The sequence below is a fragment of the Dermacentor variabilis genome, unplaced genomic scaffold (assembly GCF_050947875.1).
Source record: "Dermacentor variabilis isolate Ectoservices unplaced genomic scaffold, ASM5094787v1 scaffold_13, whole genome shotgun sequence".
NCBI classification, from domain to species: domain Eukaryota; kingdom Metazoa; phylum Arthropoda; class Arachnida; order Ixodida; family Ixodidae; genus Dermacentor; species Dermacentor variabilis.
In genome coordinates, this window is record NW_027460291.1 from 29,963,640 (window position 1) to 29,987,288 (window position 23,649).

Genomic DNA, 23,649 nt, shown 5'->3' on the forward strand with positions numbered 1-23,649 from the left:
TGAGCAGATAAAGAAAGCATCACGTCATACAAAAAACAATTCGCTGCTTTGTGAGAGTGATACACATTATTTGCCTTGAACGCTCTGTAACGCCGATGGTTTTTCGCGCTGCCCACCTTTCGCAGCATATCATATTGGCAAAAACATGTTGCCTACAACATTGGCACACGTGTAATAAGGTACACGCTGCATGCGTTGTCCGCGAGATTAGCGGGTTTTCGAAGCGACAGCGGCAAAGGCACACTTAGTAAAGAAACCACGTAGAATGGTTCGTAACGGGACGTTTCATGCATTTCCTGCTTGCAAAGAAATGCCCTGTGGACAGCGTGCGTTTGTGACGTGATGCAGGCTTCAGGTTTCCCCCGATTATGAGGAAGCCTTTTATTCTCTTACAGGAGCTTTCTGAAGTTTTTTTTTCACGTACCACTGTAGTTCGATATATCCCTCTTTCTTTTTTTCTCAGGGGTATTAGGGGTTTGCTTTATCAATTCTCTTGAATTCACAAGACTTGCATGGGTGTTGAGGGTTTTGACCGGTGTTTTAAGGTGCAGAATTAGTGAAAGCACGGCGCATTTAACATTGTGCGCCTTCGCGGTTTCACTGAAGTTAAAGATGGGAATGCTAAAAAAAACTGCATACGAACCTTATACGTCCGAGTTTTACCCGTCAAATATAAAGAGCTGAATAGGATATCATCAATACCATAAACCAAATTTTAAGTAGATACCCAGTTTCTCATCCATGCATTGGGCTGTGCCTTCTTTCGCAATAGCAGTAGTAACCGTACCATCGCTTTTTGAGAACTTCTTCAGCATTCCATATCACCTTTTTGTTACTGCAGTGCCCAAGAGTACTACCTTCAATAATTTATGGCCGAAAACTGATACGTCTGCTACTTTCGCATGAAATTGCGTGTTTACTTATTTGCGTATCTTACTATATATTGATTTACTCATTTATTGATGTATTCACTCATACTTTGCTTTGGAATTACAGTGTAGGAGGACAGGAATTGATGAGAATGCATGAAAAAATGCAGGTGTACGTAAATATAGTTTTTGTTCTTTATTTGTGAACATGCTCCATCACTGACGCTTTTCCCAGATAACGTTTTTTAGGAAATAAACTGAGAGACGCGCGTCCCTTCGCCGGAAGATCGGACGAAGACGTCGAGGAATGGCTCATCCATTATCACCGGGTGAGTGCCGCCAACAAGTGGAACAGCGCTTCTCAGCTATCGAACGTCGTGTTCTTTCTAACGGATACTGCGTTGTTGTGGTTCGACAGTCACGAGGAAACGTCCACAAAATGGGGAAGATTTGTTACGGAAATCAAAGAGCGATTTGGCGACTCCGCAACGAAAAAGAAAAGGGCAGAACAGACGCTACTGCAGCGTGCGCAAGTGCCAGGCGAAACCTGCACGACCTACATTGAGCCAGTAATAAAACTGTGTAGGATGGTGGACTCTGGAATGACCGAGGAAGACAAAGTCGGGCACTTCCTAAAAGGGATTGCCGAGGATGTTTACAATTTCCTCATCGCAAAAGACAACCTGGTTTCCGTCGCTGACATCACTCGGCACTGTCGCACTTTCGAGCAAGTAAAGATGAGGGGCATCGCGCCGAAGTTTGGCAGGCTAGCCAATGAGACGACAGTTGCAAGCGTGGACAGCAACCAGCCCATTGGTCTTGCATCAACGATCGGACAAATAGCTCAGCCTGCACGCGCAAGTGACACATCCAGGCACTCATAGCTTCCGCCTACCACTAGATTTCGAGCCAAAAGTGCCATCCTTCTCCCCGTATCCTGCGGCAAGGGGCACTGAGAATTATGAACACGCACCCCGACAGCAGCCACGTCTCTACGACAGAGTCCCTACTTATGACGCTCGGCCACAACGAGAGCAGCCGCATTTTTATGCCCGAGGCCCTGCGACTCTGCCAGGCCGCAAGAAGAACAGCACCGACCCTACTACCACGACGTATCTTATGAATGATATAACGGATTTCAGCAAGCAGGAGAGACACGTTATCCACATGACAACGAACTTTCTCGCCGTCCGCATCCGCCTACCATTCGTTTCGAGGAAGACGCTGTGAACCGCGACCCTCCCGTGTGCTACAACTGCGGTTCCACAGGCCATATAGCTCGGTATTGTCGCCAAGGCCTTCAATCACGTAGGACACCACCAATGTTCTCTCCCCCCAGAATCCGTACTTCATATGACTTGCGGACGGCCGATTTGCTTCCAATGGACCGCTTCTCACACGAGACCAGACGCAGCGATTCGCCAGCATCTGAGCGGAGTTTAACTTCGCTCGCCGTCCCCTCGGCGCCGTTATTCCTCACCGCCGCCGGGAAACTAGCATCCGTGGCCAATGGAGGTGTGGTCGCCGGACGGTCTTTGCAAGAAATACCTGTTCCAGTTGTGATGCTCAAAAACAAAGTGAATGTCTCGATTGACGGAATACGAACCATGGCGTTAGTTGATACCGGGGTGACTATGTCTGTGATGAGCCTCGCTTTCAAAAACCGTCTAGGCCACAAAGTTATGTTTTCTTGGAACGACGGTATTACCTTTCGTGGAGTAGGCGGCGAGCGGCTTCATCCCTTTGGTGTTTGTGCTGTGAGTGTTTTGTTGGCTGGGAAAGTGTTTGTGTCGGAATTCTTTGTTCTTGCTCGTTTTTCGCACGATGTTATTGTTGGCATCGATTTTCTTGAACAGGGCGGCGCTTCCGTGGACTGTGGTTGTGGCGAAATACCATTGAACAAGTTATTTATATCAGCATATTCCGAAAAAAGCTTGGGTGGTGAAGACAGGGACGCAGACACATTCAGTGTTCTTGATGAGGTAATTGCGCCATCGTGGTGCCTGACGCCCGTTCGTGTTTCGGCAACTACTGTTGATGCTGATTGTATTGACGTTGTAGTTAGGCCTCTCCGCATAAACTGTGCTAAAAACGATATACTTGTGCCCTGCTCTGTCGTGTGCATGACGAAAGGAGTCGCCACATTGTGGGCGCTGAACTGTCCCGCCACGCCGGTTGTCCTTCCTCGCGGTATGAAAATCGCTCTCTTTGATAAAGCCGCATGTAGCTCAATAGCGGCACTAACTACGGACGTCTCTACAGTTTCCTCTCCTTGCGATAATCGCCATTCTGAAGAGCTAATGCTTGGCATGATGAGTAAGGCTCTCGGTACATCGGAACGGCAAGCACTGGTACAGGTCCTTGCCAAGCATGAGGCTGCATTCGACTTCACGCATGGAGATGCACCCCTTCATTTACCGTCGTCCCGTGCTCGTCACAGAATAGATACCGGCTCAGCACACCCCATCCGCCAGAAGCCCTACCGAGTGTCATCGTCCCAGCGCAAAGTTATTGCAGCGAAAGTCAAGGAGATGATATACAAAGGTGTCGTTCAAGAGCCGTCTAGTCCATGGCCAGCCCCAGTAATCCTGGTCCGGAAAAAAGATGGCTCCTGGAGACGCTGCTTCTTACTTCTCAACACTTGATTTGCGATCGGGGTATTGGCAAATACCTATGGACCCTGCCGACAGGAAAAAGGCCGCGTTCGTTACTACAGATGGCCTGTTCGAATTTAATGTTATGCCTTTTGGCCTTTGTAATGCTCCTGCCACCTTTGAAAGATTCATGGGCACAGTACTACGTGTTCTAAAGTGGGATATATGCATGTGTTATCTCGATGATGTTGTAATCTTTGGCCGCACGTTTGAAGAACATAACGGCTCAGCCTCGTTCTCGACTGCATTGAGAAAGCCGGACAGGTTCTAAACTGCAAAAAGTGTCCGTTCGGCGAACGTCAAACACCGGTCCTAGGACACTTAGTCGACAAGGATGGGGTCAGACCCGATCCTCGTAAGATTGACGCGGTGAGCTCCTTCGCTCCGCTCATTCATTGGCCTATGTTCGTATTTTCATCGTTGTGTTCCCCGGTTTGCCTACATCGTGTACCCGTTGGCAAGTATTTTGCGACAAAATGCAAGCTTCAATTGGACACCAGAGTGTGACGCATCATTCTCTCAACTGAAATATTTACTAACGTCAGCACCCCTCTTACGTCACTTCGATCAATCTTGCCCGACTGAAGTTCACACTGATGCTAGTGGAACAGGGATAGGAGCGGTGCTTGTACAACGTCACAGTGGCGCAGAACCTGTTGTCGCATATACCAGCCGTTGCCTGAGCAAATCTGAACGCAATTATACGATTACGGAAGAGGAATGCCAGGCAGCCGTTTTCGCCATACAAAAGTTTCTGTGTGATCTTTACGGTAGACCATTCAAGATTATCGCCGATCATCATCCTTTATGCTGGCTGGTCGGTTTGCGTGATCCCTGTGGTCGCCTCGCATGGTGGGCGCTGCGCCTCCAGGAATACGGCTTTGTAGTATCGTACAAGAGTGGCCGTCGTCACGCTGACGCAGACTGCCTCTCTCGGATTCCTCTTGCGACTACGGACTGCGATGCTGAGAATTTTGACGACTGTCTCGCTGCTGTTACTTCTACGTTCCCTGCCGCGGCAGAGTTTCAGCGAGAACAACGGAATGATGTTACCCTCGATCCACTTTTTGTCGCCGCCCGTACTTCTAAAGGCATCGGTTGCTTTACTGTCCGTGATAAATCGTTCTACAAAACTAATTACTCCGGGCATGCACCGCGTTTTCTGCTTGTTCTCCCCGAGAGTCTCCGCTCCGACGTTCTACGCGCCATGCATGACGATGTGACATCCGGCCATTTCGGCTTCGTACGAACTCTGCACCGCACGCAGGAGAGCTTTTACTGGCCTAAGATGTACGAAGCAACCAATCGCTATGTCGCTAGTTGTGAAAAGTGCCAACGTCACAAGCGACCGTCCACCGCAGCCCCGGGTCCCCTTCGGCCATTGACACCGCCCAATACGCCGTTCGAGCAAGTAGGCATTGACCTTTTGGATTCATTCCCGTTATCTGACAACAAGAACCGTTGAATAATGGTCTGCGTAGACCATCTTACACGGTATGCAGAAACTACAGCCATACCGTCTTGCACCGCTGCTGGCGTAGTGGTCATCCTGCTGCGTTCCGTGGTTCTTCGTCATGGCCCACCACGTGTCATCATCAGCGACCGTGGTCGCCAGTTCACTGCTGACGCCATTGAAGAGTTACTTCGTTTGTGCACTTCACAGTTCCGTCATTCCACGCCGTATCAACCACAGACCAATGGCCTCGTTGAAAGGACGAACAGAACGCTGACCAACATGCTTGCCATGTACGTCTCCTCCAATCATAAGAACTGGGACGACGTGCTTCCAGTCATGACTTACGCATACAGCACGGCTAAACACGAAACCACGAACTATAGCCCATTTCATCTCCTGTATGCAAGGTTACCGCAAAGCCCTCTGGACACTTTCTTACCCTTCGTACTGCACAGTGACGATTCTGTATCGAATACATTGTGTCTCGCCGAAGAAGCCCGTCGAATAGCTCCTCTTCGTAATCTGGCCTCGCAAAGTCGTTCGAAAGAGCGATACGGCGACCGTCACGTACAAGTATCGTTGGAAAAAGGCGACTTCGTCCTTCTTTGGACACCGCAACGCAAGTATGGATTGTGCCAAAAGTTGTCACAATATTCAGGCCCATTTGAAGTTGTGGACCGCCTGAGCGAACTCACTTACGTCATAGCTCGCCTCCTGTGCAATGGTCGGCGATCAAGCAGAACTCAGCTGACTCATATTGCTCGCCTGAAGCCTTTCTACCCTGCTTGTCCATCCTGACTCGCCCCACGGGCTTCGTCTGCTTGCGGGGAAATGTAACGGATACGAAAGGTACGGCCAAAAAGACAGAAGAGAAGACGAAGAGAACGAGGAGTTTGAGAGGCCGGGCTGTGCTACGATCCACGCTACGATCATCGTTCATCTCCTGTAAATAAAACCATTTCTTCGCAACTCTTCGTAACAATATGTTTGTACATAAGCACCAGTATGAGAGTATGAGAAAGACAGTCAATGAGAGAAAAGGAAAGAAAAAAAGAACGCTGGGGACCTACGCATCGGAATTAATAATCCTGCTTACCTAACTCGTGGGAGAATTTGTGTGGCATGCGGCCCCCCTTTCTCTTAGGTGTAAAGACAGGAAAACGCAATTTTTAGTTTGTTTCAAAATACCGCATCTGGCACAGTTGCTCATTAACGATCGTCCAGAGTCATTCCGTCTGTGCTCAACAGCTTCCTGAAACCAACTCTACCCGTCCATATGCAGAATTGCTCATTTTATGAATTTGGGAACACAGCCACATTTTTTATGAAGTGACGCGGAGATCGCCCGCTTATGCTCAGGGAGCGTTCTAACCAACTTCATGCAGCAAGAAATAACACATCACCTACTTTCGCTTGCACATGTAGCACAGAAGAAATCCAAGGAAGCTTTTTTTTTCAGTAATTATGCTGGTTGCAAAGCTTGCTCAAACGCATTAGCGCATCTTAGCTATATTACTGCATGTTTTGTTTCGAAAGAAATGAGTTGTAAATAGCGCTTCTTGTGTACTGTACTCCATTTCTTTGTAACTTGTGGCAAAGCGCACAACAAAGCCAGGACAAGAGAAGAAAACGAAGACGCAGCGCTATTAACAACCGAATTTTTGTTGCACATGGATACCACATATATACCATCGTACAAAAGACCAGTATCGCAAAATAGATTTTTTTCGGGCACATTCATCTACTACAGGCCGCTACCTCGATAGATACATGATTCCTTTTTTTTGAGAGCGACACAGATGGGCAGTTTACATATTTATTATTTCTAATCATTTCGAATGCTTAGTGATCTCCCTAGTGACCTTATCTGGGTTCCTAGATATCGCTTTTGATTTGCCTAACAAGTGTTTACAGCCACAACACGAGCAGTACGCGGCTAGATAACTAGTCTTCACGAGATTACTAACATTCTTCGAATGTTCCCGTAAGCGACCATTGAGGCACCTTCCCATCTGACCAATATATTCCTTCCTACAGTCTAAAGGAATACGGTACGCCGCTCCTTCCATGCACGAAACAAACGGGTTTCGGTGTATTTTATTGCAGTCACGGCGCCTCTTTGCAGTATTGTTAAATTTCACGCACAAACCAGACAATTTCAAAGGAGATGAAAGGACTTCAACGCCAACACGGTTCCCAATTTTCTTCATAGTATGACTAGCTTGGTGCAAGTACGGCATGACAACCACTTTTCTGATTCTGCTCTGTCGGGTAGTGGAATCCGGCTGGTCACGTCTTCTTCACATGCTGCCAGCCACTGCTGTCAGCAATTACAAGGGGAAGGCAGCTGCGCTTAGGCGCGAAACTTGGCTTTCGAAGCTTCTGTGTACTAGGTGATGACGGGATTTTAGAAGAGCGTTTTTAAAACAAAGTTTAATGATGCCCCGCTTAACTAGTTTGGAATGCGCTGATGAAAATGGTAGAATGGCTTTCTTCCCTCGGGGCACTCTGCACCAGCACACATGACTGCTTGAAAAAACAAGCGAACGATCTAAAAATCTAATGGAACTATTAGCAGACTCTTCACATGACAAAATAAGAGGTTGGAGGCACTCGCAAAAAACTGCACAAACAGCAGACATGGTAGAAGCCCAGCGTTCATTGTCACATTGTAAAAATAATAGATAATCGTCAACATACCTAAAAACTCTTGCAACCTCTGATCCTTTCAGACTAGTGCACATAATCCTGTCGTAATGAGCGAGAAATAGGTCGTTTAACAGAGGCGCAAGGCAGGATCCAATGCATACGCCTTCCCTCTGTAAAAACGATAAGTCACTCCAAGCACCTTACGTCGAAGACAAGTAAAACTTTAAAAGTTCTAAGAACTGGTTAGCGCTTAGACGGACTTCATTCTGGAAGCCCACTATGCCGCGGTTGTCAATGACGTCTTCGACGCGTTGAACTAGCTTCTTTTGAGGTGATGAGTAAAGCCTTTAATGTCTAGAGAGAAGGCAGAGATGCAAGCTGCGCACTGCTCGCGTTGTTGCTGTAAACCCTGTTCGACAAATTAAAAGCGATATCTAGGAACCCAGATAAAGTCCCTAGGGAGATCATCGAGGCATTTGAAATGATTAGAAATGATAAATATGAAAGTTGCCCATTTGTGCGCTGTCAAAAAAAGAAAGAAATGCTGTTGCAATCGTCGTAGCCGTCTGTGGTGGATGATTGGGCCGAAAAAAAAAATGATGTTGCGATATTGGCCTGTTGTACAATGGTATACATGTGGTAACCATGGCCAATCAAAATTCAGTTGTTAGTAGCGCTGCGTCTTCGTTGCTTTCTCTTGTCCTCGTGTTTTCTTGCGCTTTGCCTCAAGTTATGCAGTTCCAACTAACCCACAACTCTGCTCCCTTTCTTTGGCCGTATAATCTAACTCAAATCCATTTGAAAAAGTCTTACCAACACGCCCAAATCACCACTTTTATCGGTCAGTCCACCTTTGCACCTATGGTGTCCGCCATTTTCTATTCTTTCATTATTTGATGCCATTGAATAAGTCATTGAACACTCACACTAATCCGAACACTTGGGCAACGTAGTTCCTGTGTGTGACCAGAGCCCCCTTTGGATGTCCAGTGGTGCCGCTGGTGTAGAATATGAACAGCGTTTCGTTTGGATTCACCGGCTCTGGATGCCGAAACTCGTTGCAGACGGTGTTCTTGAGCGTAGCAAACTGCACCATCTTCTTGTACTGACCAAATACAATGAAAGCCTAGAAGAAACGACAATAAACTAGAATCGCGTTAACTGTGAATCACTAATTTTGAGGGCAATGGAGGGAATATCATGAGTGAAACGTAAAGCAGTCTGCTTTGTACTACCGTTAGAAGCATTCTTTAAAAATTTTACCACTTTCTTCAAGAAATTAACTGGCTCGCGCATCCTAATGCGAAGTACTTAGGAGAATATATGATTTGGTAAGCCTCTGGGGTGAAAAAAAGTATGAAGACGCTGATCACCATGTCCTACGGCTCTGGTTACTCAGGTAGATTACTGCAACTCACGACTTTCTTATAACGAGCTCAATGTGGTTCACTTAAAGCGAAGCTTTCTTTGCCTTATGCCTGCAATTTGGCATTCGTCGTTGCCGTTTCCTCATCGGGTACATGTGCGGATATATATAGACAACTTGTGACACTGGGTATGCGCGGCTGCTGCTTCGCCAATTAAAATTCTTTTTTTTTTCATTGTTCAGCAAGTGAGGTTACCCTGGCTGATGTCAGACAAATGAAGAACACTGAACTAATGATTATGCAAATGCCTGGCCCCAATAAAATGATCGCAGCGGGACTGCAACCCCGGGCTACGTGCCCAAATAGAAAAATTCCCGTTGTATGCTGCCTGGCCTAGTATACAGCTTGGGTTACTTGGCCTAGCGCCATTGAGTATATACCCGAACAGACAACTTCGGCACAGGGTATATCCCACTGGCAGCGTGCGCTGTCCCCCGGAATAGATGCGCCACTCTGGCACACCGGGTAGGAAGCTTCAGTGCCTGTGATCAACATTGCTCCCTCGACAAGCATGTGACACATTGCCTCCTTCCTCGTGGCGCAGAAAGCTAAGGGTGGTGAGGCTGCGCTTGTGACACTAGCTTCTTGTCATCTAGCTTCCAACGTTGCGTTTGATCTGCATGGTATTTTTTAGCCGCTACGCACTGAACAATGTTATAGACTATCAACGAACTTGCGCTGGTGAGTCGGTGGCTGGGTGTCCTTGATATTGTGTAGCTGAGCTCGACATCACGTGCTTGATTCCCTGTTTCGGCGGCTACAATTAGATGGGGGTTGAGTGCTAATGGGCGTGTTTACTGAGATATGGAAACATAGCAAGAAACGTATCGCAAACAAAAAATTCCGGTACCTGACTGCTGGATGTCTCGCTGTCTTAAACCCCATCGATGTTGGAACCAAATTTACCTGTACACGCCTAAAATTCGCACGAACAGTGATTTTTGAAACCACAATCCGGTGCCGATATTCCACTGGTGGTAGTACCAATATTGAAAAAGACAATGGCAAAAAAACTATAACGAAGCCTTGTGCTGCCTAGAGTAACTGCGGTGCAATGGCTTCATAAAATCCTAATCCCTTACTCTGTATCACGTCCTGCATTTAATGGAAACAGATATGGCTCAATGATTGCTTATAGCACGCAAAGAGCGTGACTAACAGTATTTTATTCTTAAATTTTTCTGCCGCCTTGATTATATTTTTTCCGTTACTGCGTGCTTATTTTATCTGATTCTTCATTATGGTGTGTTATATTAAATTTACTTTGCCACGTCTGGCAAGGAATTATGCCGAACTGTTTACTACTTTTTTATGAAACGGTATACTAATAGCTATGTGCGAAGGCAGATAAACACAACTATGGCCAATAAAAAAAACGCAATTCTTTTCCCCTTTGGAGTTAGGTTAGTCAGGTTATGCAGGCATTAAAAACAAAAATCCAGATTGGAACATGCTTATACAAGCCCCGATTGACGCTGTTCGGTGATTTTGGCTAAGTACAGTTGGTAGCACTCACTTTACCACATGCTGCAATCAAGACTGAAGTGATTTCTCTTGACTTTATCTGACACGGTGGTAACCTTCGGAGACCACTTTTTCGGAATTTTTTTTTCTCATGAAGCGTCCGAGCCCTGCATGTCGACTTCGAAGCGGTGTAACCTTTCAGGAGCCCCCTATCAATTCCGGTAACACACAGACTTTCAACTCTATTGTCACTTGTGCAACATTTTTGCACGGCCGCGATTATTTCCATGACGTGATATGCGCTGAACCCAGAAGTCGTCCATGGAAATAAACTTAAGTTCGGTCCTTAAGATATTAGAAGCATGGAGTAACGCAATTTATGTATAGCAAGTTTCCATGGTTCAACACAGAAATTCCCGCCCTACGCTCCCTAATTACGGTGTGTAGTCCGGCTGCAAGGGGTAGTCATCTGGAGGGACCACCCCGCATGAAGGGTCTTGGACGACCGATTTTCTACAATTGTTGCTGGTTGTTTTGTATTAGGACTTTGTGGGAACGCAGTCTCACTCTGGTGGTTTCGCAAGGGGTGACAAATCACATGACAGCGGGACTGACTTTGAAACTCATGGTACACTAACTCGAACAAGCAAACAAAGAGCGGTACGAGAAAAGTCGTTCGGACGGTCAGTGAGCCGCCTGATACAAGAGCTTATGAAGATGACAATCCACGCATGACTGTGAAGGTGCCTATGGGTAGTCTGTCCTAGATATTTCACCACGGTGGAGCTATTTATCATTAAATAAGTGCCACTTTCTAATCAGAACATATAGAAAAGAGAAAAAAATCTAAGTTGCATCTACAGCCTATTTTTGAAGCTGTCACTGAGAGAAATCTCCACGCTCAGCGACTGTTCAAATTGTACACGCCAACTAATTTATATGAACTATGTTCTTTTTTGAGTTCCTTCAGGAAGGCATTTGAGATAATGACATGAAATCCTTATGTCGACAAGACAATCATCATCATCATCATCATCATCATCATCATCATCATCATCATCAACCTGGTTACGCCCACTGCATGGCAAAGGCCTCTCCCAAACTTCTCCAACTACTCCGGTCATGTACTAATTGTGGCCATGTTGCCCCTGCAAACTTCTTAATCTCATCCACCCACCTAACTTTCTGCGGCCCCCTGCTATGCTGCCCTTCCGTTGGAATCCAGTCCGTAAGCCTTAATGAACATCGGTTATCTTCCCTCCTCATTACGTTCCTGCCCATGCCCCCCATTTCTTTCTCTTGATTTCAACTAATATGTCATTAACTCGCGTTTGTTCCCTCACCTAGTCTGCTCGTTTCTTATCGCTTAACGTTACACCCATCATTCTTCTTTTCATAGCTCGTTGCGTCGTCCTCAATTTAGGCAGAACCCTTTTCGTTAGCCTCCAGAATTCTGCCCCGCACGTGAGTACTGGTAAAACACAGCTGTTATACACTTCTCTCTTGAGGATGTGCAGTACAATATCCCAGCCTCCAAGGACGACATGGATGTGCGAGACATGCAAGTTACCATTGTGCCTGCTAGGAAACAGTGACTGTGGTGCTTGCATACACAAAATATTACTGCTCGACCCTTCATGCATTGAGGTTACCTGAGGTAGGCAGATCACTGTGTGCAAGTAAAAAGTGTAAGAAATATTTACGTATAGAGAACCAAATCTTGTCACTAGGTTTTCATCAATGCTTGAATAAAATTCAGTTGTATGGGCGAACTAAACTTCTGTTCATAAAGGAGTTATGGCTTCAGTTGTGGTAATGCTTTTGCCGCCATTCAAATCTCTTAAGATGCTGAGCGCATCCCGTCTAAGGCTCGAGAGCACGACAAGGATTTCTTGATTGTCGGTCGGAGTCTAGAAACCTTTCCGCATTTTTGGGGCGAAAGCCTTAGATGGCTCATGGGCAGAAAAATCCGACGACCGTACGGCGTTATAGCACCAAAATTCAAGCGCATGCAACTGTAAGTCACGAATTTGTCTATGAACAAAATAGCTCGATTACCTCTGTTTTCTTTCAGCGCACAACCTTCTAAATAATCAGCCTGGCTACAAACCTGTCTGCGTGTGGTTTTCCCGGCTTCGTTCTTATTTGCCACGTACTGTGCAGGTGTCCTATGATGTTTTGAGGAGTATAACTACATACGCCTCAAAAACTGGAATCAAATCTGTCGTTGAAAGTTACCGTTGTTTGTTTGTCTCATTTGCCTTTGCGTGTTCCTCTCATTCTGGCTGCCCTACAGGAAACTAGAAGGCACCATATATACAAGCCTATTTAGCTACCCTCGTCGAAGAAAGTGTTAAAAAAATAATTCAGTGAACCTTTGCATATGTCCTAATGGTCTTCATAGCCTTGACACGACCGTTCTAACATGTCATTCATCACGCAGAACGAATGACGATCTGTAGCCACCGAAAAGGAGAACAGGTAAAGCGAAAGAAACGTGAGAACAAGTCATAGGAAATAACAACACATTCAAATGAGAACGTCAAAGTAACTTGAAGAATGTTTCGTGAGCGCGCATGCTTTCGCCTACATTCTCTTTAGCGTTTGCTAAGCTGATTGTCAACTTTTAATTTTGCTTCTGCCTTCTTTCATCGATGGGCTTGTTTTTCCATGAGGCATTTCTCTATGCACATGTCTTGCACCCGCCATTGAGAGAAGTGAGTTTCAGTGCTTCTGCCTCCATACTACGGTGTTCTGTAGCCGACACGGCAGTCAATGAGGCCTCACATTATACGGATTCGTACTACCGGTCGTTTGCGTTCACCTTAGGCACAACGACACTTCTCTCCTCCATCGCCATATCAATAACGTTGTCGAATGAAATGATTGCATCGACTACTACTGTACACTAGAGTAGACTATTGCACCTCTAACGAATCAGACGTTACTGTGTTCAGCAGAGAGTCTATTTTGTTAAGCTACACAGAATATGATCTTCTATGACGCCATGTGCGCTAGGTTCAGCGCGCCCGCTCTGACAGTAATCGCTTCAAGGAGGACACAAATCGTGAACTGGTATCAGGATCGCCCCAATGGCCCCAACTGAAGTACCTCCAGGGTTGTGCCATCGGAAGCCGAGCTGTAACAGGGGTGTCCTTGATCGATCTGTATAATGTCATCGTATTAGGAACATAACTAGAAGGCAATGCAAGAAATAAATGTAATGGAGAAGCACGTTCTCGTATTTGCGCTAACTTACGGTGGGGATATATCGCCGCGAAATCGTCTTATAGGTGGCACAAGTGCCACCTCATTTGTCACTGCTCCATTTTAATGGGGACACGACTAAATCATCACCATCGTCATCATAGTGCGGATATTGATTTTCCTTCATGCGTACAAACGTACAAAGAGGCCGGGGCGCTTTTTTGCGAGCAATTGAGACCAAATTTCTTTTATTAGGCTTGCTGATTGCGGTGAAATTAAAACATGCTGCTCCCTAACGTCACATTGGAGTTTTAGCTTTATATGAAACATTAACATGATACATGATATACTTGACCATTTGTGCCATGCGCCTCCTCTCCCCGAGAACGCGGTAGACATAGCGAGTGATCAATGTTTTAGCAAACCGTTTACACGTGCCGTGCTAGAGCATAGAATGACATTAATGATGCATTAAATAATAAGGCTTTTAGACTGCTCCACATCGTGAACGCATCGCGAACAGCAATGGCGTGTCGCTGTCTCACTAGCTGTAAATCGAAACAGTTTCCCGGTTTAGGGCCGTCTATCTAGGACTAGCAGCATCAAACTTTCCAAACGAAATTCTCATCTGAATAATAACGAGAAAATACCGCGAATATTGCGTCGTCAGCATGAGATTGGACTTAGCGATGACGGATTTTACTTAGCGTGACTGGCTAGCAGACGACATGAGAAGCAATCAAAACTGTCTACTTTGGCAAGCGCATGTGCTGTGGTGACCTCGCTCTTTCTCACATTGTGATCTTCTTTTGAGCTATTCTCCATGAGAAGGAATGAATATAGCTGAATACCGTCGGAGTGTTCACCGACTGAAGTGAAACGGCGTCACAGCACAGTGCCTGCTTCTGATGCATGTTCTTACGGTGTCTACTGTTTCTAGAGGATGCGTAGCATTTTAGTGTTTCAAAATGGACATTTCCTCCCTTCTTGCACGATTTTCTTAAACATTTTGGGACATGAGCCAAAGCGAAAATGTGTATTGCTGCAGCCTACACGACCATATTCGAGACGACACTTCCGTTTAGTACTTTCTACAAGAGGAAACCGTGTGGCAAAATTGAATACACAGTATATACCATGCTACACGATCACAAACATTCAAATATCGGTGCAACGAGAAACTTTCAGCCCTAACAATTTCGTGAACACCGTCAACCTGCGAAAACGAGTGGCCTAAATAAGCCTTGCTACGGGAGACGCCACCTGAACGCTGGTGAGGATGATTACGATGATGACGATGGCCTCATACTATGGCTTGTACCCACAGTGGGCGATTGTGATACCGTGCCACATCCTTCTTACATGTAAGCGAAGCCCCCGCTACGAGTAAGAGCTTTTGCGTAAACGATAATGTAAGTTGTGTACTACATGACGCGAAAAACGGTGTTATATTGTGTCGTGATGCGGCCGCCGATCATGCACTCTAGTGTTTAAAAGGCGCACTTAAAGAAGGAGCGGTAGATTATCTGATGGTTATCGTAGCTGCGGGAAACAGCAATAATTTAGAAGCGAAGTTTCATGCTCAGGTAGAGAAGGTAAAGGTTGCATAGAAACCTGGCGTTCACCTTCCCAGCCTTCTCATCATCTCGTACCTTCTCACCATCTCATGGGACGCCGTCCGGCCGGCCCGCATCGTGCTCACACCTGTAGCGTCATCCTTACCAATGGAGGGCAGTGGTATCAAGATGTTACACGCAGTCTCTGTACCTCCTGCATGCCGTGTCTATTCTTCATTAGAAGAATGGAAAATGGATGAGAGCCCAGAGCTTCGAGTAGGAGCAGTTTAAAAATGTCATGATGAAATCCGGAGCTTCATACTCGTCACAAGAGCGCAAAAGGCGATGAGCTGCATGCTGCTTTAGCTCTGAGCCTCATGCATAAATACGGAATGCAACGCCCACTAAACAACCTCGCGCAGTGCCTGAGCCTCCTGCTTATTAGAAGCGCCAGCGTGGTGCTTCTTCCAAAGCGTTTATGCAGCGACGGCTTGTAAAAGTCACTGAGGTTATGGGGATGTAATATCTCGTCTTTTATTGCACTACGCGTACCGAAAACAGGTGATGGGCCATTGACATCTGCCATCTGGAGTAAATTTTTCTCTTCTGGAGCGCACTGGCCAATGGAAGATGTATTCCGCAATTTAAACCCCACTAGTAATGGGACAGCGGTGCCTCATTGTCATGGCAATGAACATGTACGTGTTTTTCGCAACAGACACACCAGAAGGTGTTTAGCATCCTCCGGTAGCGTTTCGCGGTGTAACTACCTAGGTGTTAAAGACAGGTTAAAGGTTAACGCTGTTCACTTTCGCAAAGCATTTGTGGAAGACACTTAGGAAAACTGGATACTTCAGCTATGAACATTTGTACTGAAGTTTATATTGAGGTATTTTCTATCGAATATTAGGGGAGATATTGACTAGTGTCGGCTCCACACGACTGAATACAAACAAACAAATTTTCCCCATACAACCATACCTACAAGCAACATATCAGTCGATGATTAAACTCTACAAGCATTCATGTCAAGCAACTTGTATATTACTATGGGAAGAACTGCATTATGTCAGTCTGAAGCTATGTATCGCTAAATAGTGCACTTAAACAAGAAAATTTTTTACTGTTTCATTCGAATATTACAGCTATCAACGAGACTTTTTTGCGGTAGTATTATGCACATTTCTCGCAGAGAAGAGTTACAGAAAGACTTCCATTTTGGTTTAGAGGATTTATTTGAGCAGCAAATGAGCAGCCTTACCCTTGTTGAGATCATGTTCCTGCTTGCAGCACTCACTTTTTCAGCACATTCCCGATCACCGAAGAATATGCTTGGGCGAATGTCCAATAGTTGTTTCTCCATTTCTCCTGCACTTGGAAAGGTTGTGGGTAAAGGTATATCCGACATCTCCCGCCAATTTCTTTTTAGGTACTTTAGACGGATCGGGCAGTTACTTTATGGAAGTATGTCCGGGCGCTACTCGTCGGTTTTTCAATGTTTCAAGCTAGGATACGTTAGGAAAAAGAACGCTGAACATCTGAATGCATGTTTAGCTCGCCTCAGTGCCTATTCTGTCTGTGTTGTGGTGCAGCGTGTCTGTTTCCACGCAGCCTGCGCATATCGGCGTGCGTCATCATTGATGCAACAACAGCCGCATCTGTTTTCATAGCATTAATACGCACTTTCACAGTAAAAAATTAAAAAAACCGCTATCCTTTCAACATTCCTCGAAGTGTGTGCATATTGCAAATAGAGCAAGGGTGCCATTGCGCTTCGCTACGGATCCACTATATGAGTGGTGGGAATCCGTTCATGCTACAGCAGTTCACACTTATAAAGATGTTGAACCTGCAATCCCCAAATTAACAGGAATGTCAACTTTTGAAAGTAGAGAAGCGCTACTCTTCTCGTTGCAGTTACCTCTGCTGACCGCTCTTCAAGTTGTCGTAGTATTTTTTTTTTTGCGAAAATGCTCGAGAAACGCTTGTCGTTACGTTTGATTTGTGGCTCGACTCGGTAGTTTCTGGGCGCATATTCTGGAGATTGCTTTAATCGTGCCGCTAGGCAAAGCAGTAATAGAAACTGAAAAGTTGGTAGCGAGAATCAATGCGTCGTGTAAGACAACGTGGTTCCGCATACGTTGAAAATCATTTCGCCCTTGTCAGAAGAATACACACTTATTTTCATGAATCTTCGTTTACCTAAAATAATGAATACTCAAGTAATAAGGTTCTGCGGAAGCTTAAACGACAACACACGTACAGTGGCGTACTTCAATCGCAATCAGTCTGAACGCGGCTGTGGGCTTGCTTTTCCATCGAAACATGTAGTGAATGACTTTGTTCAATACGTTATAGATTAAAGGCAAGATTACAACGCACGTAAAAGGCCCAGAAGTTTTATTTCATAAATGATATAATCAACCTAAATAATGCGTAGTTTGCAGTCAGTAGTTACAAGTACACAAACTATCGCAAGTCTGCCGTCTTGGTAGCGTTAAGGTAAAATCTCAAAGTGATGCCCTGGGTACCTGCGTTTATTACGAAATCTGTAAAATCTGTGTTCTTTTGTTGCTTTTCTTTGTCTGCGTAGATTGCCTGACGTGGTGAACGCCATTCGTCACTTACACCTGACAAGGTGAGACGACAGGAAGGAATGCGTCATCACTGCTGCCGGACTGCTTCACGCATCGAACAATACGGTCGTGCCTTTAAGTTAGTTTGTTGTGCCATTATTACCGTGTGTGACATGATTTTTTTAAAGAAGTGTGTATATAAATTTGCGCTAGGCTGTAGTGGGTGCAAAATTTTACCTTCGTCAACTTCGTATTTGGTGTTCTATTCGCAATCGCCCATACTGCCCAGTTTGTCTCGGTTCTGATTTCCACTCAGCTTCATGCACCAAATATGCGCTAATTTGCATACCGATGTACACTGCAACCATAGTAGGCGTGGGTTTTCATCACTCACTTCCAGTGAGGTTAGCCTTGATGAATGTGACTTTTCCACCGGCCAAAACGGTGCCAAACAGTGCCACCAACATGTCCAGGCTGTTTGCGCTTGCTATGGCGGCCACGGATCCTGGCCGAAATCCCAGGTTGTGCATCCCAGCAGCCACGCCCAAGCACTGACGCTCAAGCTCGGCGTAAGTACATGTTGCGCCCGTTGCGTCATCCACCTGGGTGACCACAACGGAATTATAGAAATATTGCAATCATTCTGCAGATTCTTGGTACCGCAAGGCAGGCGTGCAAACATGTGCACACAGAACAAAAAAACAAAACACAAACATTTCTTTATCATGAATCCTTACCAACTTGCACACCAACAAATGATTGTAAGCTTCATTCTGTAGACGTTAACAGAGTGATATGGTTTCAGCACCGAATGCTATTACTGTTCTTGGGGCGTCCTTTCATAGGAAGAAGAAATCTCTCGAGCAGCAGCGGCAACAAAGAAAACTGGCTTTTACCATGACTGAAGCCACTGTAGAAAAGGCAATGACAAAAGCGATGAATTGATTAGTCGCCAGCATGTCAGAATGGTTATGCCATCTTATCAGTAGTCAGATGGCTAACCTAGTAATTATAACTATTTCATCCTCTTGTAACTTTTAGGCAAGCAACTCCGGAAGAAGTCAGCAGTATCAACAACGGGGGTTCGCTTCCCTCTGATGACCGCTGTGAAACAAGTAGATCTTCGGCGAGTTCTGACCTAATTTACACGCTGGACTCCCGTGTCTCTACTGAAGTTGAACTCAGTGCTGGAGCTCAACAATGTAGACGGTCTCCATTAAACCGTGCTTTTTCCTTGCCTCCTCGGAATAAGAGCAAGAAGTATCCGCCTAAGTTCGTCAAGGAGGTTATTTTGGAGAAGGTCGTTGCCATACTCGCGGACAACTTTCTGTGGCAATAAAGGGAAAGCTACGACCACGGGGCCGCTGCACATGAGTTACGGCGCCAAGTAGTGCGCCAGCGTTTGAGAGTGCTTTTGGTTGCTCGGATCAGACGCTGAATCGGCGTAGATTCACGTGCGACGGCTTTGCGTTTGCTCAGACGCAGAAGGGAAAAGTCGCCAACTCAGTAAACATTTACATTCAGTGGTGCGTTTTATCTGATTCTAACTGTCTATCTATCTTACTCTTGCTAATAAGGTGTTTATGCTTTCTCTTCCCCAGCTTAAACTAACATGCGGCCACTATGCGGCCACTATGCGGCCACTATGCTGCTTGGAAGGCCCGCTGGTACATGCTTGAGTGATCACCTTCAAATTGATCGCGACTGTACTTATACCTCTGTCGTCCCAGCACGACATCATTCTACAAGTAGAGGCTGTCAAACATCTTGGTGTAAGATATGATAGCTCTCTTTCATGGCGTAGGCACATATATTGCAGCATAGGGCGTTCAAGCAGTGGCATAATTACGTAGGCTGAGCAACAGTCGGTCAGGGATAAGAAGCGCCAACTTCTACAGGGAACCTGTATCTGGCTAGCTGGTTCCTCCGTCCGTCCGTCCGTCCGTCCGTCTGTCGCTCCCCTGTACGCCAAAAACTCCTCTGGCGCAACTTCATGTGCATGCGCGAAAAGAGAGCGGGAAAGAGAGGCACGATGAGCCAACACCGACTACATAACACAAGGCCTGTTTACTCTTATCCGTGAGGCCACGGTAGCTGGCCCAAAATTTCCATTGACAAGGCTTGCGTGATGAACGCGGCGACGTCAAAATCACTGTGACCTACTCGGGAGCATCCCCATTAGATTGTATAGCAGTCGGGCCAGGCAACCATAACGTCATGGATCGGAGTGAAACGGCCGTGTGCTATCAAGGTGATGTTGGATTAGCTGCACCAGTAGTGACATGGTTCTTCTCCATGACAGCAGAGCGCGCGCCCAGCAGTTTCTTTCCAGCTCCGAAATGATTAGGCCATAGGACATACGCGCTCCATAGGAGCAGACATCTTTCGACCAGCAACGCCGCGAGTAGAACCGCGAACGAGTTCGTCTACGCCATGCCGATGCTGCAGCTCGGGCACAAGAAGGGGCTCGTGCAGCTGAGCGCAAGCAGCAACAGCGTGCCGAGGATACGGTAGGCTTCGAAACCGCCGTTTAATTAATCACCGGGAATAAACCGGGGATAAACAGTGGGGCCACCCGTTTCAACTTCGTTTGTTAACTATCTGTACGGAGTGCTTGGACGGTGATTTTCTTTAGTCCTTCATTGATTGTGCGCACCACTCGATCGGCTAACCCTTTCAATTGTGGGTGGCAGGGTGCTGTTGTCAGTTGCTTATCAATAGATCCTTTCCATGTAGGGCCTGTGCTGGATGTGTGGCATACTCTAAGGGCGCCTGCCTACGATCTTCGACACTTTGTTCTCCTGAAAAAGCAGGCATTAAGACAATGTTTCAGTGTCTAGGACTACCTAATTATGTAGCAAATAATATATTCTATCTAGAAGCAATAATTTATTCTCTTGTAAGTCGGTTCCTTGTGTTTGCCGTACAAACATTTCTAAGGAGAAATAATTAATGAATTACCATTAAGGCGTTGCCAAACAATGTTCAATTCTTTGTCTAGTATGTTTTGCAATGTACAATGGCCTCGCCTAAAGTTAATTTTGTACTAACTCTTCTCGATTCGTTGAACGTTAGAATCGGGCAAGTGAAGTCCATTGGCGAGGAGGAAGTTCCCTTCAGATACAATTTGGCAATAATTTTTTAACTAAGGCAGAACATTGGTCTTATCTAAAGTGAAGGGCTACATTAGATGATCGTTTATTGAAATCACAAAGAAATTTGGCCAGAGCGGCTGGTGCCACGCAAAACGAAAAAAAGAAAAAGAATTGGGGCATTGGCATACGCAGTCCTATTCACGATCGGTCATTTTCTCTTCGTCTTCCAGACTTCGTACCAATTTTTCTTACAGAAGTTATAACGATCGTTCTGGCCCTTCGTAAATTCAGCCTATTAATAGATTCTGTAGTCATTGTAACTGATTCTTTGTTCTTGTGTACTTCACCAACAACACCTAATGAATCTCCAGTTTTTCATGTTTAAACCATTAGTAGTCTGGAATCTGCGTATGCATGCATACTTAGAAATGTAACGGTAGGTTTATTGGCGAAGGCATCTCCGGATAGTTGGCACAGCCATTTAAATTCTTCCTACAGTGTGAAAGATAGCTGCAACTCTGCAGAAAATGCACAAAAATTTCTGTACCACAAGATACACTTTCTATGAAATTTCTACGAGAGAAAACTTTTAAAATAAAAGCTGCGATTTTCTGTTTTCGATCTCCTGTCCATAAATACAATCAAAACGAAAATGGAAGCTTCCTAAATTATCGTAACTGCATAAATAGCTATGAAATAACATTTTAGCTTATTTTCCTTTCATATATGGCCTTTTTTATTACATCATGCACATCATGAGGTACTGCCAGTACTGCTTTGATGTCCGGCGTCATATGCAATATGGCTGCCCCTTGAGTCAGCGCATAGTTTTACTGCTCCGTTGCTTCCGTCGCCAATCTGAAGATGTGAGTGGCTATTTTTTCAAGCGCATTACAACGAGTGTACGATGTATTGTTTTAGCCAACACTTTCCGCTTGTCCAAGACATAGAATTCGAATACCAGCACGGACAATTCCGGCGGAACGTGATAGAGTTCAGCAACTTAGTGTTTTGACATTCCAGCGTATACTTTGCGCTTTGCGAAACCACGGCTAAACTGGGTTTTAAATTTAGCTTCTATTTTTTGTTATAGCATAGGTAACTGGTAGCCAGTGTGCTCACTTGACGGCAGCCGCGGAACGCATCGCACACGTTTCTAAACTGTTCTTCTGAAATTCTCAGGTTTTTCGCCATGGACTTACAAGCAAATGCGGAGCGAACAACGTTTGCGAGACTGCCACTCTGACGTGCCAAACCACGCCGACATCGCCCGGACCAGAGGCCTTTCTTCTTTGAAATTGGCGCGGCAGGAAATTGGACACTGAGGTGTGCATCCCCTGCAGGCATGGATAAATAATCTTGATCTTCGTGGGGCGTTTCCCATCACTTGATGGCAGCCGCGGAGCGCATCGCACACGTTTCTAAACTGCTCCTCTGCAATTGCAAGAGTTTTAGCCACGGAGTTACAAGCAAATGCGGAGCGTGCAACGTTCGCGGGACTGCCACTCTGATGTGCCAAACCACGCCGACATCGCCCGGACCAGAGGCCTTTCTTCTTTGAAAAGGGCGCGGCAAGAAATTGGACATTGCGTGTGCATCCCCTGCCGCTGTGGATCAACAATCTTGATCATTTCGTGCGGCGTTTCCCATTACTTGAGGGCAGCCGCGGAGCGCATCGCACACGTTTCTAAACTGTTCTTCTGTAATTCCAAGGTTTTTCGGCACGGAATTACAAGCAAATGCGGAGCCTACAACTTTTGCGGTACTGCCATTCTGATGTGCCAAACCACGCCGACATCGCCCGGATGAGAGGCCTTTCTTCTTTGAAAAGGGCGCGGCAAGACATTGGACATTGCGTGTGCATCCCCTGCCGGTGTGGATCAACAATCTTGATCATTTCGTGCGGCGTTTCCCATCACTTGATGGCAGCCGCGGAGCGCATCGCACACGTTTCTAAACTGTTCTTCTGCAACTCCAAGGTTTTTCGCCACGGAATTACAAGCAAATGTGGAGCGTACAACGTTTGCGGGACTGCCACTCTGGTGTGCCAAGCCACGCTGACATCGCCCGGATGAGAGGCCTTTCTTCTTTGAAAAGGGCGCAGCAAGAAATTGGGCACTGACGTATGCATCCCCTGCCGGTGTGGATCAACAATCTTGATCATTTCGTGCGGCGTTTCCCATCACTTGACGGCAGCCGCGGAGCGCATCGCACACGTTTCTAAACTGCTCCTCTGCAATTGCAAGAGTTTTAGCCACGGAGTTACAAGCAAATGCGGAGCGTGCAACGTTCGCGGGACTGCCACTCTGGTGTGCCAAGCCACGCTGACATAGCCCGGACCAGAGGCCTTTCTTCTTTGAAATTGGCGCGGCAAGAAATTGGACACTGACGTATGCATCCCTTGCCGGCGTGGATAAACAATCTTTATCTTCGTGGGACGTTTCCCATCACTTGACGGCAGCCGCGGAGCGCATCGCACACGTTTCGAAACTGTTCTTCTGCAATTCCAAGGTTTTTCGCCACGGAATTACAAGCAAATGTGGAGCCTACAACTTTTGCGGGACTGCCATTCTGATGTGCCAAACCACGCCGAGATCGCCTGGACGAGAGGCCTTTCTTCTTTGAAAAGGGCGCGGCAAGAAATTGGACGTTGCGTGTGCATCCCCTGCCGCTGTGGATCAACAATCTTGATCATT